Source organism: Molossus molossus, unplaced genomic scaffold (assembly GCF_014108415.1).
Source record: "Molossus molossus isolate mMolMol1 unplaced genomic scaffold, mMolMol1.p scaffold_m16_p_2, whole genome shotgun sequence".
Lineage (NCBI taxonomy): Eukaryota > Metazoa > Chordata > Mammalia > Chiroptera > Molossidae > Molossus > Molossus molossus.
The window spans coordinates 115,072,419-115,087,247 of NW_023425355.1; the positions used below are offsets into that span (position 1 = coordinate 115,072,419).

Below are 14,829 nucleotides of genomic sequence, written 5' to 3' on the forward strand. Positions count from 1 at the left end.
GGCCGGAGTCTGGGCCTAGGGTTTTTCTTTCTCTAATGTTTGCACGCGTATATCCTGCTGGTGCATTGGGCTCGATTCTTCCACAAACCAACGCAGCTGCTACATGATCTAGTTTGACCCTGTACTTCTCAGTGGGTGAAAGTCTGAACACAGTGAGCACCCTCACTTAAGGAACTGAGTTTGAGAGATGCAGATGTAGACCTCAGTGTTTCCAGAAGAGAACTCTTGTGGGTGATCCAGTATGGGAAGGTCTCCTCAGAGCTGTAGTCAGTTTGGGCCTGTGACCAAGACTGCTGCAGATGGAAGACCTGAGCCTGACATGCAAGGCCACTGTGTACAGGTATGCATTGGAGAGAACAAATAGGTCCTTGAGTTGTCTGTATAAATAGACGCACTTCACCTGAATTTGTGGGGAGTTAGTATCAGATATGTGTGGAAGACTGCCTCCAAACAGGAGTTGGACAGTGATGTATAAAAGATCGATCAGTTGTATACACATACATGTGGCCGATACTGAATTGGTCTAAAATTTTCATACAACTCTGCAGGCATTGGTCTAGTTCTTTACAGAGGTTGAACTTGGTTGAGGAGTGACCCAATATATAAATAAATCATTAGTAACACCCCTGTCTCCTTTCCCCTCCTCTCCCTTTTAGGGTTTGTCATCTAGGGGATGTTCTAATTCCATTTAAACTGTGAACCCATATCAGTCTGCTCTGAAAATGAGCCACACATTATAGGCAAGGCAAGAATGTAAGTGGGAGGGAGGTGTACATGTTAGACAGGAGTGCTCAGATTAAGATGTGTGCCTGGATGACATGTGTTGAGACAAATCAAGACACTTGGGCTCCCATGCCCACAAGGAACAAGAGATACATAAGAGATAAAGAATTGGCCAAGAGGAATGTAAACATAGATTTGCAAATACAGAGACCTATAACGATATTCTAAGAAAAATCCCAGACCTTGTTGAGCCGGAAACTGGGGCAGAATTTCTGTAACTTCAGTCCAGAGACAAAAGCCCATTTAAAGGTGTGAAAAGGGTCACTTGGAAACACAGAAAGCATTCATATGCATACATCCATGCTTAGATACACAGTCGAAAGACAAAAACTCAGTGTCTGATGTAGACTTTCCTGCAGAGTGAGACGGTGATGGACAGGAAGTGTGGGCCACACCCCCACTTTCGCACCCCGGTTCACAGGGAAGTAATGTGTCTATGGCTAGAAGGGAACTGAAGGCAAAGCGGCCTAGCTAAGGGTGAGTGGCCCTCGATTGCCAAGATTATTTCTGGTTATATAGTTTCTTCCCATCTAGAGTGGAAGAGAAGGGTATGTGTTAAGCAGGTAGGAGGATATCTAAGAGATTTTTGAGTTCTTGACCTTAAGTGGATGGAGGGTGGAGGGAAAAGCTTTTACACTTTGGGTCAGGATGTTGCACTGCTCAACTGTTTAAGGTGGCGCAGGGCCCAGTGGTCTGATAAAGACAGAACTGAAAGAAGTGCGAAGTTTGGCCTCTGGGAGAAATAAAGGGGAGGTATGCTTTCCTTTGGGTATGCTTCCCCCCACCCCCACCCGGAGCCGACCGTGTGAGGACGGCCCGCGTAGGGTGGATTAGCAGGCGTCTCTGTGACCCCAGACGCGCACGTAAACTAGGCTAGGGTTTGGTTTGCCCGCGGCGTCGATTTGCCGCGGTCCCTCTTTGTCTGAGCCCAGCCGGGAATTCCAGCTTTTATTGGGAAGACCGCACTCTAGGGTGGAGCCCGTGCCGGGTCGGGCGGGGCAGGGGTGGGCCGCGGGCTGGGCGGGACGCTTGAGGGCTGCAGTGCCGCCCGAACCCCAAGACAGTCAGGACGGCCCTCTGGAGTGCCCTGACAATGCCACCTTGGTGGTTTCCTCGAGGGCGCCGGCCTGACCGGGTGGGGGACTGCGCGCGGCCACTTTGGCCACCGCGCCCCACCCCTCCCCCGCCAGCCCGAGGCTGAAAGGAGCTCAGATGGCCCTTTGTTAGGCCCCAGGGTCACACCCGTGCCCTGGGGGCCGCAGAGGAGGGGGAGATCGGGGCTCTGGGCGAGAAAGGACCTTCCTGCTTGGAGGCTTCGTCACCCCATCACAAGGTTCCAGCCTGGAGAGACCTCGCCAAGCCTTGAGAGGGGAGGACTAGGCCCTCCTCAGCTGCTTTGCCAATGTGCACGGCCGGCAAGAATCTGTCTGTGTGCAAAGCTGGCTGCGCTACTGAGTCCTGGGTGTCAGCAGCCTGAGAAACAGCCTGGGCAGGAGTGGGTGGCCTCCTCAGGACGCACCCCCGCCTTCAACCCCGGAGTAGCCAGGCCACCTTACTGCCAGCACTTGGCCTGGGACACCCACCGACCTCCACACCTGCCCAACGGCTTTCTGTGGTGGTCCCCAGTGTCTTCCTTTTGAAGGGAGATCAGATTTGGTGTTGGATGGAAATTAGTGAACGTGCTTTTCCTCTACATTTCTGTAAAAGGCCCCCTTTTCCAGGGCAAGCTCATCTCCACCTGCCCCCATTGGAGGGTCTCAGAAATGGGGATCCCCGCTTGGTTAATTTTTAGAGCCACGGCTCCCCGGCCAACAGCACCCCTTAGCACCCATGGCGCAGCTCCCCGTGGTTAGACTAGTGGGGAAGTCCGCTAGCAGAAGATCCTGACAGCATAAAATATAATTTGTGATCTAAGAGACAGTTTCCAGTATAATCTCATTATGCACCACAGACTCCCGGTGTTATTTTGTGGAAGGCGGACAATGATCAATTTACATTGACCCGGGGCTGGGCGAGCTTTTAGATGGTAATTGCCATATTGATTTGCATGCAAAAAGGAGACCTGCTAAAATTAAAGACCGGAAGCTAAATTAAACTAAATTTATTGTCTAGGTGCAAACCAGAGGAACTACTGGGGAAGGGGGGGGGGTGAGTCTGGTCAGGGTGCCAGGGGCAGAGCAGGTGAGAGACCCCCCCGAGTTTCAGGTCACAAATTTGGGAGCGATGTTTGCCTTTGTGATTTCATAATGTGAGGAGGGGACTTGTTTAGGGTGTGGGGACCCAGCAGGAAAAAGTTATAAACAGGCCCTATTGCATTGAAGGCACTGGAGTCTTTTAATGCCATTGGTAACTGCGAGGGGGAGGAGAGGTTTATATCGTTAGAAGGGTCTTCCAGCACCATTTCCCGCACTCCCCCCTTTTCCATTGTTCTACCCGAGCGAGCGCTGGCAATCGTGTCAGGGACACCCAGAACTCTCCATCGGAAGAGTTTAAAATTTTTTTAAAGCAGCCAAATAACCCTTTCTGACACACTCCCTCTCCCTCCTCCCTCCCCGAGTGTTAGGTCTTTCGGGGGGCGCGTGAGTGTGGGGAGCACTGCACAGCGTCGCGGGCAGGCTGGAACCATCGAAGGCTCCGGAGTTCTTCCTCTGACTACGTCCCTGTCTCAGCCAGACGCTGATCGCTTGGAGAAGCCGCCTGCTCCAGGTGGCCCAAGTAGGGGAGGGGGCCATCTGCTGGGGCCAGGGTCTTGCGGTGTCTGGGGCGGGGGTCGCCTCCGCTGAGGTTGGAAGGGTCTTGCACCAAGCTGGGGGGCGGGGAGGGTGGAGGTGGGGAGCTGGAAACACTGCCCCGATCGCCGACGCCCCGGAAAGTTTAAAAATGAGAGCAAGCCGCTGTCCGGGAGTCGGGGCAGGCTGGGCCCCGGGGGCGTGTTCGCCGGCTAGCAGGGTGAGGACCCGGCCCGCCATCGCCTCCATCTCTGCCTCTGATCTCTCCCTTTCGTAGCCCAGGCCCCTGCCTGCCCAGTGGCTCCTGGAGCCATTTCGCACTTCCGGAGCCTCGGCTTATGCAGGAGCAACTGGTTCGGTGCCCCTGCCGGGCCTGCCCCCACCGAGCTGAGCTGTCGGGTGTGGGTAGCTTAAGGAGCATCTGAAAGCCTGGGGTAGACCTGGAAATTGAGGATGGGGTAGGGAGATGGTGGGCACTGACCCCGCGTTTCTGGGAGGAGAAGTTGGGGGAAGGAATGGTTTTTTGTTGGGACCCCCAGGGGTCCAGTAGGGCTCACAGTGTCTTGCAAGCCACTTCCATCTTAATTCCCTCCCCCACCACACTTGGGTCCCTGGGGTTTTTCCTCAAAACCCTAGGAATGGTAGGTGTAGGAACTCTTTCCAAAGGGCTTTAGCTCTATCTAGATAATTTGATTTATTGCTCCAAGTGGTAAAACTAGGGTGGCAAGCTTAGTTCTGGTGCCAGGAATCGGCACTTTCTGCAGAGACCTGAGAGTAGTAACTGACCAACTAACCCGTGCCTATTCTGGGATCCTGGATGGAGGAGAAAGTGGAGACTTGTTGGAGCCCTGGCCTCACACCAAGTTGTTCCAGTGTAGGGAGATGTAGAGGATGTGGGGGAAATTGTGAAAGACTTCAAGTGGACCAAGAAATTACTGGGTGTAGGAGCAACTGGGTTCCAGGCTCCTTGTGGACTAAGTAACGTAGGTGTTAAAGGCTATCTTTACCTTGGACTTAAGTGAGGAGGCCTGTGGAAGCCTTCTGAACTTCTTGGGGATTTCGAATGGTACAATTAGACCAGTAATTGGCTCCTCTCCGCAACTCCAGGACTGAGTTTGACCGTGGCCCATTTTTACTAGCTGTGTGACCTTGGGGGCAAGTTATTTATGGCCTCTGAGCCTTGGTAAGTTTCTTCATTTGTAAGACTGGGAATAATTATCCACCTTAGGATCAAAGAATACTTGGCACATAGTAGGCCCCGAGGATTAGTGACTGCTTTGAATGACTGGTCATGTTCCTCTCGGTTGTTCCTCCAGTCCCTGCTCCCCCTGAGACCTCCTGAGGCCAGTCTGGGGACCAACAGCAGGTTAAGTTCCCCTCCCAGGGTTTCCCCAAGGATATTTCTCCCTGGTACACCTCCGTGGGTTCCTCTCTCCCTTTGTTACAGTTCTTTGCATTCTGCATTTTAAAGGGTTCCATATGAAAGGACTTGGATTGTGCCCTCCCCCCCCCCCCAAGTGGGATCATTATATGGTTAGGAATTGAAACCAGAACTGGTAGGTATCTGGGTGCTCTTTGGCGAGGTCTTCCCTTCCTTCTTTTGGGGGAGGGAACTGCAGTGGCTGGAGGGGAGAGACCTGGTTGGAAGAGGTGAGAGGGGGTGGCCTGCTGCAGAAGCCAGAGGTGCTGTGGTTTGTTTGATAGGGATTAAGTCCGGATGTTATGAGGGCTCAGTGTGGTTTTCAATAAAGTCTGCCAGGGATTGCTTCTTTTATATCGATATGTATTTAAAAAAATTACTAGCATGAGAAGAAAACCAGACCTGTATGGATCCAGGCCGGTAGTATGCTACTGTGATCAGGTTTCCTACTCGACTCCCAGAGGGGAAGTCAGCATTTGATTGAAGCTACACTTGGTTCTTGACTCTCAGGGGATGCCTGCTCTGAAACAGGAGCCCTCCCTTTCTCTCCTCCTCCCCCTCCTCCTCCCTCTTTTTCCCTTCTTCCCCTAAAAGCCTTTGTGCTGAAAGAGCTTCAGTAGGCATGAATCCCTGGTCCCTCTCTAAAGAATGCCTTCCAGCCTTTGCTGACATTGTTTCGTGAACAGTGGGTTTTACCAGGCCAGCAGTTTTGCCCCCATCTTAGCTCACTATTCTAGAGGTAGAGTATGGCCAGAATGCACCTCACAGCGACGATTTCCACAGTGGGTAGCCAGGGCTTTCCCTGTCATCCGAAGACACCTTAACCTTTGCCCTAGGTACCCCCAGAGGGGGGTGAAGGTGGGGAGAGCAGGGCGGCAGGGGGTTGTTGTTGAGGGTCTGTGTGGGGCTAATCAGAGAGTATGCATGTTCCAGCTTTGGGTGTAAAACTTGCTTTAATTGGAGAAACTCGTAGGCATTTAACAGTTCTGTACACATGCAGACTTGAAATAGCTCTAGGCCTAGGTCATTTAGGAAAGAATAAATGAAGTATAGAAATGTTCAAACTATGTAAATCCTCATCTGCCCTCCCATAAACACATGACAAGTGCCAAGGCATTGCCAGTCAAAACACCCGTGGAACAAGCAGCCTCCACCCTTTGTATTTATTATTTTATTAACAGCATTTTACACAGCATTTAACAAGCACAGCCTGCCTGCTTTGCACTCTCAGCAGACGTAGGGGTGGAAAACTGCTGGGGGTGGGGAGGAGTGGTCTCTAGGAGAGACTTCTAGCTGGAGAAAGCTCTTTAGATCAGGAAGGAAAAGAAGTATCATTTGGGGTTGGTTTCTGCTGGTTCCAAAGAGAATACAAAGTAACGCTCTGGAGGAGGACCCCCCCCCTTCCTTCGCAGGAGGACGGTTGTGCATATGTGCTGTGTCTGGTCTCCGCTTCTATTCCAGAAGGCGAAACTGAGTTCGTTTCATCATACTTTGCCCATCGATTATTGGTGATTTTCAAGGGATAAGTATTTGTCTGCTATCGTTATTCTATATCCTGGTGGAAAGTTTATAACGAAAAGTAATGCCTTTCTTAAGTCATAAAATGAGCCTTGTATGATTATTTAATTAAAATCTATTTAAGGACCGATTAGGCGTGTAATTTGCGCTAATAATGACGATTATGGAAATGTTCGACTTAACCAAAAATCATAAAGGAGACATTTTGATCAGTGGGGCGACCAGTAAGTATTCAGGGAGTTGGACAATTTCTAAAACACAAGGGGCTGCAGAAGCGCAAAGCTACCTGGCCCGTGACAGGCGGTCGAACTGCAGGCCTCCCAGCCCAGACCCCCAGCGTGGCCCAGGCAGGCTGGCCCACGCTTTGCTGAGCATGGAAACCAACCCTGGGAACCTGAACAACCTTCATTCCCAGATGAGGAACTGGGGGCAGGGATGGTTCACCAAGTCACCAGGAGGAGAAAACTCTAGGAGCAGCCTGATAAACCACACTGAAACCTTGGCGAAATGGCTGTGCTCTTTTGCTTTGACAGTCTGGCAGCGACAAACGCATGCTGCCTTGGCTAGCCTTGGCTGGAGCCTGGAGGGTTGGGGGGAGGGGGGGTCCCTTGTTCCGGAGAAACCTGCCAGCTGCTGGGCTTGGTGCGAAGGCCGTGGAGGCAGACACAATGCTGCTGTTGTTGGTTTGATCTCGAACTGTGGATTGTTAGTCTGGCTTTAACTATGTGGTAAGGGGGGAATGTGAAGGCTGTTTACAGCGAGTGCAAATAATGTGACAGCTGTTGGTGCACGAGCGGCGCTGTGCCTCCTCGCCACTTACACAAAGCGCACACTATGCAGGCCCGCAGAGGTAGCCGCCACTTTCTGGCCACAGTGTCCTCGGATGAGAGAAAGCTCAGCAGCAGCACCCGCCCCTAACACACACCTCTCTGACTCCCAGGATTGGGATGGTGGAGGTGCAGAACGGTTTGTGTGCTGTGGTTTAGGGAACTTGTTAGAAAGAGGTGGCGGGATAAAGTCCTCAGGGTCACGAGTGTCCCTGTCTGGAGGGGTTTGGCCAGGATCTGTAGACCTGGGTCCTCAGCCACTTACGATAGGATTTTTAGGATTTGGGGAACTAACTTTCAGCCCTAAGCGAGCTTGTTGGAAAGAATGTATTAACTGAAGGCTTTCTGGAAACTGCGAGGCTCTGCAGGTCGCTGTTCCCCCTTCTGAAATGGCCCCGTTATTCAGACAAATTAGAGAGACGGGCCAGCGCCGTGTGTGTGTGTTCTGCACTAGGCACCGCGTCCCAGATCGGAAACCCAAGTGTGTAGTTATGAGACCCAAAGAGGGGAAATGTATTTGGGTGGAAAGGGGGTGCAGCTTGGGTTCTGATTACCCACATCCCTTAGCCTTCCCTCCTAAGCCTGCCCCTTTTGAAGATCGCATTTGCCTTCAGCTGCAGGACGCAGAGGTGTGCAGTCCCGAGGTCTGCCCACACAGCGCCACCCACTCTGACTTAATCTACTAGAGGCCCACAGCCACAGACCTTCCAAGTTCCTGGTCCCCTGCCAGGCACTGCAGAGAGGCGCCAGGGTGGGAGGAAGAGTAGTTGGTGTCAGCAATCATCAACTCAGGCCAGTCCTGGGAATTCATGGATGGCCAGGAAGGTGAGTCTGCCTCTGGGCTGTCCTGGGGCAAGCTGAGTGTGGAAGTCGCCCCCCTGCCCATTCCATGGTTGAAGCCTCCTCAGCCCTGGCCCCTAGGGTTTGGAGGAGGATCGGTTAGAGCTGCCTTAGCTCTACACTGTGCCCTTTTCCGTGTGACTTTGCTTGGTCCCCGGGTGTACAGCCTACAGGATGTCTGCAAATCGAATTCACCCCACCCCCACCCTGCCAGGTCTCCCCTCTCTGAGTTTTAATGTGGACTTCTCACATTTAGTTGGGTTCCCTAGTGGGGAGCTGGGAGATGCTTCTGGAGTGATACATGAACTTCGGTGCCAGTTCTATAAATTGGTCTCTTTTTATGACGTGTGCCATTTTCTGTAGGAATGTTGCTTGCAAAACGAGTTTCGCCTTGGAGGAAAGGCGGAAAGATAAACAAGCTTGCAACGCCAAAACACTGGCAGTCTTTCCCTCCTTCCAGCTCTCTTAAAGCAGCCGGGCTGTATTTCCAGGATTAGACTGCGTGCTTGTGAGGAGGGACTCTGGTTGGCTTTTTTTTTTTTTTTTTCCCCAAGCAAATGCAAATTAGAGAAAAATAATTTTCTTTCAACGATATGCAATGTATTAGTCACTTGTTATCGTGCTCCGAGGCAGGCCTCATTTGCGCGTCTGCCAGCTCGCTCACATCTGCTCGGCGCTGTTCGGGGCATTTTAACCTTGGCGGTGTCGTGTCTAGTCCCACGGATCAAGGAGGAGTAATTAAGCTCTGAACAGCTACAAAAATTCACGGGCCCCCATCTATGCTACACTTGTTCCACAGCTTTGTTTGGGATGTTCCGAGTTCCAAGATTGAGTAGCAGACGTGGGGTTCCCATTGTTCCTTGTAAAGAAAGTGGGCGCCCCTCGCCTCCTCTGACCCTCATTCCCAGCCTTCCCAGGACCCCCAGGCTGCACACAATCATCAAGGAACGCGGGTGCAGACTACAGGACCCTGTGTTTTATGCATCTTTTATTTGTAAAAACTTCCTTTGTGCTTCCTGTGTGTACTGATAGCCGCTGTTAATAGCCTTATGCTATAGCTTGTTCCTTGGGGTGGGGGGCATTATTTCCACAAAGCCCTGGTGGAGACCACGGTGCATTGACACCCCCTGTGGAGCTGTGTGAATCGTTTATTCTGGATTTGCCCCTAGGTTGTATAAATGCCAAGTGGGAACCCAGCTCTGTAGAGACTAGACAGAAGGGGGTGGGGGTGGGGTTTGGGGTTGGGGAGTAAGGGTGATTAATTGTATTCACCCTAGGTTTCCTGTCCTGAGCCTCCGCCTGTTGGGAAGGGACACCAGCTTCCAAATGGGACCCTCTCTTGCATACATGCGTGGTTGTGTGCGGCACAACCATGAAAGAAAGTTAAAGGAACAAAAAACCTGACAGTGGCCTGGACAGGCAGCAGGGGGAAGGGGAAGTGTCCACCGTTGGTCCCTTGAGCTGCCCTGGGCCATGAGGGGCGGGGGTGCGGGAAGCTTGGCTGCCAGCCCCAGTTGGGCAGCAACCCTCCGGGCCATCCTGCCCGGGGTGCCCACCCACCCCCTCCCTCTTTACAGTTGGCTACACTTGGCTCACGTCTTGGGGGGAAGGATCCACGGAGGCAACGCTCCAGTCTGGTCAGAAGGGAGCCCAGGGTGGTGGCCGGGAGGGCACCGCAGTGCCCGGTCCCCGGGTGGGCTCGGCCGGCAGCACACCCTGCTTTTTGTCAGATTCAGTGTCGGGGAGAGGAGGTGCGGTGGGGGCTCGGAGAGGAGGAGCTCAGAGGAGTGTGCGGGGCTGAGGGGTTAGGTTAACCCAGGTCAGGGGGTTCGGGGTTTTTGAAGGACCAGGCGGGGTCGCGGCGCGGGAGTTGGGCGCGCGGGGTGGTGGGTGTGCGGGACCTCGGCGGAGCGCGGAGGAGGGGCGGCGGGTTAGCTCGGTGTGTGTGAAAATCCCTTTGTTGCCGACTGATCGCGCTCGGGGCTACGTCGGGGGGAGGGGGGCCCCTCCTGCTCTCCCAGCCACGGCTGCGGCTGGGCTGCGGAGGCCAAGTTCACTCTGGGCCGACCCAAGTGGCTCCTCTGGCCCACTGGCCCTGGGAGGAGGCAGGGAAGGTTCTGCGTGTTCGAAAGGTCAGGACTGCACGAGTTCCCCGTCCTCCTCTCCTCCCCCTACCCGTTGCTCCGCAGCGTAGTCTGTTACTAATGCAAAACTTGGGGCGTGGGTGGGAAGGCCCCCCGGAGGCAATCGCCTCGGCTTGGAGTGTGCCTGGAGTCAGCGCCTGGGCAGGCTGGATCACTCCTCGCCCCCACCCCACCCCACACTCAGGGAGGGCAGAGGGGCCCACCTCCCTCAGCCTGCCCTGGGAGCCTGAGGCTGGACCTTGGGGCAGCCTTGAGGTGCCCAACTCCCTGCTGCTCTGCACACCCAGGGAAGCAGCCCAGGAGAACCTGCTCCAACACTGCACATCCGGGAAAGCTTTTTCTTCTCATCTCTCATCCCCCACAGGGCCCCCCCTCCTAAAATAGGAACTTCTTCACCCCACCCCCCCTTTCTTTGACACCAGTGGAGAAGTGCCTCTGTGTGTGACTCAGTCTGCACTTGGAACCGCCCCAGGAAGGGCTCCCTCGTGGTTAGCTTCAGCTTCGATGAAATCCTCACAACTCTGCTGAAGGTCACCCCTCTTTGGCCTGGCCCCCTCTGTGTCCCTGCCTCAGGCTTCCCCGTGCCACGAGGTAACTATGCCCAGAGATTCTGGGGTTGTTACACAGTCTGTTCAGTGGAGTTAGATGCTGTTTAATAGGGTTAAACGTGGCCTGTACCAGCTATTGCCAGGCAAAGCTCAAGTCCATAGTGCAGGTTAATCCTCTGGAAAACATGGTGCCAAATATTTACAGATGAGGGGACCAAGGTTGAAGAGGTTCAGCCACCTGCTCAGAGACACAGTGTGCTTGGGAGGGTGTGGTGACCATGTTCTCCAGAGAAGCAGCCACGCCGCGACGGAGACCCCTCCCCCAAAGAGGTCCCACTCACACTGGCTGGGATCCCTGCTCAGCCTTCTGAGCCAGAAGCCCCCACAAACCCATTCTGGCCTTCTTGGTTACTAACTAGACGGACGGCCTGTTTGGGGCAAGGAGCGCCTGGTGAGGGACACCCTGGGAAGGGGCACCATGAGTGCCTGTGTGAAGTGTGGCAGTTGGGAAGGTCTGGTGGCAGTGCTTTTCCCATTTCTGTCTGTGCCACTCGACAAGCGTGACATGCAGACTTGAACTGATTGGCTCCTCAAGGGTGGAGGCCGTGGAAGGTGGCCTGGTGCCGGGAGGAGAGAAAGGACAGGTGCCAACAGTGGCCTGGTGCTACCTCCCCTCCCTTCACTCATTCCAGCCTCCTCCTTTTTCAACCTGTTCTTTGTTTTCTGTTAGGGCAACGCGCTTTTAAAGAAAAAATAAATGTTCTCCCCCCTTCCTCAGTCCGTAATGGTGTCCTCATGGCAGGAATAAGTGACACGGTGGTGGTGGGTGCCGGATTGGGGCCATGTGCCCCCTATGTCTTTTTACACTCGAGGGTACTTCTTGGTCCCTCTGATCTCTCTCCGCCAATCAGGTCCTCCTCCCAAGTGTCCAGGCCAAAGCTCTCAGATACTAATCATAGCTCGACTTCCAGAGCAGATGACTGCCCAAGTCTGTTGAGGGAGACCCAAGCTCTCCTGTGCTTTCAATTACTGCGAAACTATGAGTTGGAGACCCCTCGGTGTGTGTCTGCATTTTGTGAGCCGAGGCGGTCCCTAGCAGGCAGTCACCGTAATTCCCATCTGTTCTTCAGAAACCAGACACTCCTCAGTCTCCCCGTCTGACCTGTTCTTCTGGCCCTCTTCCCTCTTCATCCCTGTCCTGCATCCTTGCCCCCTTCTCTCCACTGCTGGAAAAAAGGGTTAAACCCCAGAGCCTGGGTGTAGCTCGGCAGCTCACACTGCAAACAGGTTGGTGCTTGTAAAGTGCTTTTCATGAGTGACTTCACACATTTTGGCACCTCTAGAAGCATAGCCTGCCTGTGGAAGACGAAGGGGGGTGTTCGAGAAATAAGGGCAAATGAACCTCTTACATATAGCAGCAAAGTGCCTGCCCTGTTTGTCATCCCAATCACATTGTCCTCTCCACCGTGTCCCACGGTCAAGGGTCAGCGAAGCCAGTTTTGAAGCACTTTCCTTTAGAGGTGAAAAAAAAAAAAGGTCCCCAACTCTTTCAACAGCCGCTTCTAGAAGTGGAGTGGGTAAGTTGCTGGATCTCTGCCTCTCGGTCTCTTTTGGTTTCTTACCCACACTGTCCCCTTGGTGATACATCCCAGAGAGATGGGGGAGGGGCGGGCCCATTCTTCGGTACTGGTGGAGTGTATGTACACGGTGTGGCCTTTGCAGAGATGCTCCTGCCGGGGAGTGGGGCTGCTCTTGTTTGTCACTTTGGAGAAGGGCCTTGTGCCAGGCAGGGCCATTGCTCATTGGCCCTTTCCACTCAGCTCCATCTGTGGCCAGGAACCTGAAGAGTTAAGTCTTTAGCTTGTTGCAATGAAATTATGGCTGGCAGTGGCGCCGCTGTTTGTTCAACAGACCTCCACTTTTAAACAGTTCACAAAAAGTTCATGGGGCAGCTAAAGATTATAAGTGTGTGTGTGTGTGTGTGTGTGTGTGTGTGTAATCAGTAGGATCTAACAATGTACCCACCTCTTTGCTTCTTCATGCCCATCCCTCTGCTACCCCCACCCCTACACACACACACACACACACACACACACACACACACACGACACTGAGTTGTGCGTGCTCTGGGCCTCAACACTCCATCTGACCCTGTGCATGTGAAAACACTTCATTCTGACGCCCGGTGTCATTTATCTGTGCAGCATTAATATTGAAAACCTCACAGGACAAGCCCTGGAAAGGGGGAGCCGCTTTGAAAGCATCCAGTGCTTCCAGATGTCTCTAAACTACATTCACCTTTCCACTAAGTCCAGGCTGTCCTTTGTAACGAGAAGCCCTTTCACAGGCAGGGAACTCCGTGGGGTGGTTGAGGCAGCACCGTGCCTTCCTCTTTTTCTTCATTCAGGTGTTGGGAGGTCCTTGTCACCAAGTGACTACTAACGGAGGTGTGTAGGAAGTGGCTTGCTAAAGGGAAGGCCAGTTCTGAAGACTGGGACACCAGGAGATTGCACACACAGGCACACACTTTCTTCCTCGCTCATCCTTAGCGGTTGGATTCAGTGACCCTCTTGCTCCTTATGTAATTTCTGAATTTCATCATGACACACAGTGGGGTGGGGGGGCATGGTAAGGACCCCAGTGCTCTAGCCAGTGACCAAGGACACTTCACCTTCTACGTTTGGCCACTTAGAATGTCTTTTGTTAAAAGGAGCCAAAGGAGTCAGGGAGGGGGACACTCCCTTGAATGTGCCTTGTGGTCGGCCCGGCACAAGTGTATATATTTGGAAGATGGATGAAAAGCCCATGAGTGAGCCTCCTGAACCTTCCTCAACACCTGAGTCCATCTTTTGGGGGAGGTGCTGTGGCTCAAGCTTTGGAAACACCCCCGTCTGTCTGAAGAAAGATGCTTTCGAGAGAAATATCTCCGTCAGAATCCTGCCAGGCCTACCGCATTCTGCAGATGTCGGTCTCTTTCCTTCTCGAGCCTCATTGTTGAGCTCTGACTGTGCTGTGTGTCTGCGCCTGTGGCTCTTGATTAACAGACGGTGTTCTATGTCTAGGGGCCGATGGGGGATGCTGGTGGACAAAAGGCCTAGTTAGGACAAAGAAATGCCCAAGGACAGCCTGGCTTTTGGATTCAGGTCTCCCAGGTGCTCCCCGCCCCCACCCTCTTCGACACCTTCTGGAAAAGATCCCCCGACCTGGTGCCTCCATCCCAGGCGACCCGCCGGGCTCCATGCTAAAGTGTAAAAAAAACGATCATTTGCATATTTTTTCCTGCTAACAAAGGAAATGTGTCGACTTAGGGAACATTTGGGCTTTCGGAAACTGTGTGGGTGGGTGTGTGTGAGGGAGAAGGAGAAAGAAAAGTTCCCCTGATAATCTGCACGGCAGTGATTTCACACTCGGGTTTGGGTCGTGGGTAAAGATGCTGTGGCCAGTCCGGACAAGGGGGCTGGTGATGTGATTGTGATCAGGGAATTGCCCAGGGCCATCGGTCCCAGGCATTAAAGGCTCCCCTACTTATTAACCCAGCATTTAACAGCAGGATATGGGCTGAAGCGCAGTCAAAAGAAACGGCTCAACCTCCAAAGAGCAATTAAAATCCTGCACGAGGATAAATCACGCGCCGTGATAATCCTGTTAATAAAATGCAGCTTGTCCTGACCCTTCACTCATGCAGCAAACTAGAATGTGACGTGGGTGGGGGTGGTGGGCCAAGAAGGTAAGGAAGTGGGGGTGGGGGAGGTGCTCTCCCCTCCTCTGTCTCGTAGCCTCCCCCTCCCACCCAGTAGGTGGGAAATGGGTGGCTTTTGGCGGCTCCCAGTGTGCCAGCGCCTTGCAGCCCAGCAGCCCGGGCCGCTAAGATTTCCGCGCTCCCTAAAGCTTTCTGTCCCCAGCGAGCACGCGTCTCTGAATTACTCAGCTGACTCCCTCTGCAGCTCCCAGGCCAAACCACCCGGGCTTGGTGTTTTAATCTAATGTAGGGTTGGGGTGGAGTGGATCACCAGCCCACTG

At 53.3% G+C, this 14,829-nt stretch overlaps 1 protein-coding gene across 6 annotated transcripts in view; it reads left to right on the forward strand.

Moving 5' to 3' along the window:
- BCOR (BCL6 corepressor) overlaps window positions 1–14,829 on the forward strand; it is a 44,833-nt gene that overhangs the window by 4,174 nt on the left and 25,830 nt on the right. The gene's annotated exons all lie outside the window — the stretch shown is intronic.